We start from the raw sequence: 5,992 nt of genomic DNA on the forward strand, positions 1-5,992 counted from the left end.
CTTCAGCTCCACTGTATATTCATCAGGGATCTGATCTAGGTCAAATCTGAATGGCCTAGTGGTTTTCCCAATTTTCTTCAGTTTAAGTCTGAATTTTGCAATGAGTAGCTCATGATCTGAGCCACAGTCAGCTCCAGGTCTTGTTTTTACTGACTGGATAGAGCTTCTCCATCTTTGACTGCATATTATATAATCAACCTGATTTCGGTGTTGCCCATCTGATGATGTCCATGTGTAGAGTCGCCTCTTAGGTTGTTGGAAGAGGGTGTTCGCTATGACCAGCGTGTTCTCTTGACAAAACTCTGTTAGCCTTTGCCCTGCTTCATTTTGTTCTCCAAGACCAAACTTGTCTGTTATTGGGTAATACAGATACAGATATCTGAAGAAGTGTGCTTACATGTGAAAGCTTATACCGTGAATAAAATTTTGTTGGCCTTAAAGGTGCCACTGGATTCAAACAACGCATTGTGTTATTCCCAAACCAACAACTGTCTCCCAATATAAGCTGCTCATGGCAGCTGTTTTATTTCACAACATTTTGATACAGAAAATGTTGTTAATATTCCAGCAGATTTACCAAATGATTTCTCACGACCCACAGTGTATAAACTCAGCTGTATGTTGCCATGTTAGAGAAGGGAACAGAAGACTCTTGACAGTATGGAAAAATGCCCAGTTATCCCAGAAAGCTGTTCTCTGATGCCAAATGTAGCTCCCAGTAGAAAAAAACATTAGCATTGCCAGCACTTCCTAACATAAAATCAAGCTTTGTCTACTGTAATCACTATGTACAGTTCAGAGGGAGCCTCTGGAGTGATTTTGCACCTTGATTTCAACTTCTTACGGATGCTTTTCAGCAAAGCAACAAGAATCAGCAGCCTGTATTCAGCCATGTGGTTAAGGAAACGTTAACTGCAGATACATTTTCTTAGATGGTGGCAGGTATTTCTACCAATTGACCCTGTCCAGAAGGAGGAGATTGAATTTATACTCCGCCCTTCACTACCTGAAGGAGTCTCAGAGCAGCTTACATTCTCATTTCCCTTCCCCACTCCACAACAGATATCCTGTGAGGTAGATGGGCTGAGAGAGCTCTTTCAAGAACTGCTCATAAGAGAACAGCTGTGAAAGAACTTGTGCCTGACCCAAGGTCACACCAGCAGCTGCATATGGAGGACTGGGGAATCAAACCCGGTTCTCCCAGATTAGAGTCCGTGTTCCTAACCACTGCACCAAACTGGCTCTGACCCCTTGACATTTTTTACCTGGGGGCCAGCAGGCCCCAATGAACAGCATAGTGAGGATCTCTGTTCACATGTTACAGTGAGCGCATGTACATTTGTTTGTAAGAAAAAGCCAATGTACATTCACATTGCAACTGAAACTGGGGACCAGTTTCTGGATAAATGTGGGGTTTGTATCACATGTTCGGCAGCACAGGTGAATGTAGTGTGAGAATTGCTCAACTAATGTAATAAAGAAAAATCAAGAGTATACTGGACACAGATTGTACGTGCATTCACTGTAACTTGTGAACAGGGCTAGGGTCTGCAGTGGGAGAAGGGAATTGAAAGAAATCACAGCCCCCTCCTATGAAGATTTAATTGACTTTACATTTTCGGAATGTAGTTGGATACAGGCTGGCAAGTCCAAGATCCAATCAAAATGGTGCACAGGTGGGGAGAAAGGCCTTTCTGTTTTGTTTTTGTTCGATTGTTTTTTTTTCTTACTGGGACTTAAAGAAGCCCTGGAGATTTTTCAGTGAGGAAAATAGCAAAGAATAGGAATAGCTTTCCCCTTCTTTGCTAGCTATAAACCTCCTCAGCACTGAAACTGGGACCTAACTGGGCATCTAATGGCTCTTTATTTTACTTTTAAAATGTATTGGGAATTCCAACAAAAGGCCACCAGCACCACCTGGAGTCATGTCTCTTGGGTCCTTGTTTTTTAAGTGTCCCCCGCCCCCGGGAGTGCTATTTTCAATGGAATAATTCACCAGATAAAAATCAGAACAGTTAAGTATCCACAAACAGACATCCGAATTTACACCTAGAAAGACAAGAACAGTCAGTCATCCATCGCTAAAGACTGCAGATGAAATCAGCCTTTGCAGTCTGCATAGAAACACATGTTTTATAATAAGAGAACAGACAGCAGAACGTTTGTGGAACAATAACAGCACGAGTGAACTTCCCAGGAGTGACACAAGCAGGAATAATGGCAAAATCCTGATGAAATTGCGACCCTTCTTGCTCACCTCTTTCCTCTCCTTGCCTTTTCCCTTTCATCTATCTTACCTGACTCCACACATCTATCTTACCTGACTCCACACATACCCATGCTAAACAGAAGGATGGAAACACACAGAGTCCCTTAAGTGAGAAGGTACAAGATTGTCCCTATTTTGAAATGAAAAAAGCTGCTAGTGCAGCGTGTGTAAACATTTCTAATAACAGGCAGGCAAATCCTCTGTAGACAGTGGACCGTGAAGAAAGACTAGGAGGCCAGGACATGACCATCCTCTCTGTTTGGGTCCTGGGATCTAGAAGACAGTCAAAAGCACTTTCAATCCTTCTAGAAGCATCCACGCAGAAGGCACATGAAGCTGCCTTCTACTGTTTCAGACCCTTGGTCCATCCAAATCAGTATTGCTTACATCACCTGCTCCCTGATCCTTGTCGCTGGAGATGCTGGGGGCTGAACCTGGGATCCTCCGCAAAGCAGAGGCTCTTTCACTGAGCCAAAGCCTGTCCTCAGCCCTGCGTTATGTACCTGTTGGAAGTGGCACCATACACTATTCCTCATCTGTTTTGCAAGCCAAGCCTCTGAAGTCGGCAGGTGTCCAAGTTCTTGCTCTACCATACTTCTTTTTAACCGCTAACATAATATTTTAGATGCACAAAATCTCCCCCAGCTTCAACTAAGAGCTTTCTTCATGTCTGATTACCTTTCTGCAGTTTTTTTCCTACATATCCAGTGCGACCCTTTCTATCTTGTGTGTGTGTGTGTGTGTGTTTATTTCCATTCTTCTGCAATGTTCCTATATTTCCCCCACCCGTTTCCTTTTCTGACAATAAACACGTTTATTTTTGTAGTTCCTTGAAAAATTCCCTTTAAAAATGTCTTGCCACTCTAGGTAATATAACCCACTAAATAATAATAAAGCAGGTAACTTTTTCTGCTTGTAGTGAGAGGGAGAGACTGTCTAAATATTTAGCATCTTTTATGAAAAGTCTTCAGTAAATGCTGAAGCGATCTCATATTTTCACATGATATTGATTCTCGGCATGCACCGTTTATCAAATGCGATTCTTGTTTGACTCGTAGCAAAGATGTTGCAGCGGCTGTCTTCTCAGCTGCCGTCACCCAGATTTGTGCAAATAAATCACCGTCATTTTGTAGCAGAAGAAGAGGGTGATAAAACTAATTTCTCTGGGTCTGTCAAAATAAGTTCTTGCATCTTGACAATTTAAATGCGGCATGAAGGTTTTTACTGATATAAACAAATTCTGACTCAGTATGCAGGAACATGGAACTGGAAAATAGTTTTTGAAGGGGGGGGGGGTTTGAAAATGAGACAGACCAGGAAGGCAAATCTGGAGGTGAGGGGCACCTTAAGATAGTTGTGTAAAATCTGTGCATATAATAGGCATTATAACTTGATGTGCACATATATAGTTTAAGGGTACGCGATGCAGAAACCTTGCCAGAGCTAAGCAGATGGGCATGGTCAGAGCCTGGGCAGGAAACCGGCACGGAGCATGGGATTGGAGTCAGTCAGTGACTTCCAAGGCCCCCTCCAGTGCCTATATGTCTTGAATTCCAAACAGAGTGAGTGGAGTCTCACAACTTCTCCGCCTCCCTATTCACTGCAGCTTTCTGTGCCCCAGACACACACTGAATTGTGCTACTGAGACCCAACATGTGGGGATCAAATTGAGACTCTGCAACAGGAGGGATGGGTCTGCAAAGAATCTTCCCTTCCCTCAAGAGGTAGAAAAGTCATTCCCTCATATGAGTTGCTGCTGCATGGATGGAATGGCACCTGAGGAAATAACTGTTTTGCACACACCCATATTGTCACTGGCCATGTGCTAGATCTATGTAGGATGCAGTAGGAACAAGTGAGGTACATTCCCTCAAAATTGTTAGGATGACAATATTCCATAAAATGAAGGGCTCAGGGTAGAAGGATTATTGTAGATTCTGCCCACGGGTCGTGGAAAGCACACCTGTTTTGCAAAATGGCATTTTACTGATTGTGAACGTTATTGCTTCCATCTTGAGTATTCCAAATGAGCAAAGGCTTGACATTTTAACAACACAAATGGGACAACTGTGATTTCTCTGTGAGTGGTTTTCGAGATTGTTCAGAAGATAATATTCATTTAATTTTTTTGTGTACTTTTCAGCACCAAAAGGGTTCCAGGCATAGAAGCATAATGTAAATGCAAAATAAATGATTTACTCAAGCACTGAAACAGAAAAATGTTATGTTAGGAGGCATCCAACCCTACATGGAAACAGCCCATTTTCTGACAGAACAAAACTAGGAAAAGTCAGAGTTCCAAAGACTGCCTGTTTGTGCAAGCTTTCTGGCCAGGCATTGTCATTCCACAGCAGAGGGAGCAAATATGTGGTCTCCTGCCCATTGAACAGGTAGAATTGACTAAAGCCTACAGGAAAGAAAACTCATGTACAGTGTTCCCTCTGAGTTAGTGTGAGCTAGCTCACAGTTTTTTACTCTCTAGCTCACACATTTTTGTCTTCGCTCAGGAAGGACGGCTCCAGAGCAAACTGATTTATGCAGTAGCCAACTTGCTCACTCACAACTTTAATGCCCGTAGCCCATAGAGCAGATTTTTTGCTCCCAAGACTCCACAGCTTAGAGGGAGTATTGCTCGTGTAATAGAAATCACACAAAAGAAGAAATCACAATTTCCCCTGCCCCAGATCATGCCCCCCCCTCCAACAACCATTAGGAGACCTTTCCAAGGCATTTCTGTGTTTATGGGTAACTGCCATCTTGGGGAGGGAAAACCCAATCTTGTCCGGTCTCAGAAACTAAGCAGGGTCTGTGTTTGGATGGGAGACCTGTGCAGAGGAAGGAAATGGCAAACCACTTCTGCATCTCTGTAATGTATTAAGATAGTCTCGCCAGCGTTAGCCTGGCCATGCGGCCAAATTAGGCTTGCCAAGTCCCCCCGGGGGGCGGGGAAAACCCTGCCCCAGAGGCCCGTTCCCCACCGCCAGCAGATCGGGCCCCGGGGGGAACCCCACCCCGGCGTGCGCATCACCAGGAAGTGACGTTATGACGCCGGGCATGCTGGGGGCGGGGCCACAGTCATCCGAGGGAAAACTCTATGGTTTTCCCTCGGATGGCCGTGGCCCCGCCCCCAGCGTGCCCAGCGTCATAACATCACTTCCTGGTGACGTGTGTGCGGCGTGCTCCAGCCGCAGACCGGGAGTCCCCCGGTAAGGAGATTTTTCAACTTGACAACCCTAGGCCAAATGGACCTTCAGGTCTAGGAACAATAGACTGGTAGGATCCTAACGCAGACCAATGAGCTTGCGCGGATCCTGGTATGTACCTATGGGGACTAGGTAGTATAAACAGAGCCTATCGCGGGGACTGGGTGTGTGCTTTGAGTGTGTATGTGCATGGATAAAAGCCGGTCGCAAACCAGCTAGTTTGTCTTCTAATTTCCAGTGAGTTAATAAACTATGAGCTGATCACTATGCCACGTGTCTGAACTCAGTACTTTTCAATCTCACTGGCACTGGAAGCCCTGGAAGAATCACTGTTCGCCTTGCTCCCTGGGACTGTTTCAAGATGGGAAATGGGGCAGAGAGATCCCCACACACCATGGGAATCGGAATTGGCCCCCATGCTCCTGAGAATCTCAGTTTCAACTGAGGTCTCGCCCAGTGTATATCTGCTTGACAGGACCTGGGGCAGGATTCAGGGACAAACATGGGACGAGTATATTGT

The sequence above is a fragment of the Gekko japonicus genome, unplaced genomic scaffold, assembly GCF_001447785.1.
Source record: "Gekko japonicus isolate JY-2015 unplaced genomic scaffold, Gekko_japonicus_V1.1 scaffold841, whole genome shotgun sequence".
In the NCBI taxonomy this organism is placed as follows: domain Eukaryota; kingdom Metazoa; phylum Chordata; class Lepidosauria; order Squamata; family Gekkonidae; genus Gekko; species Gekko japonicus.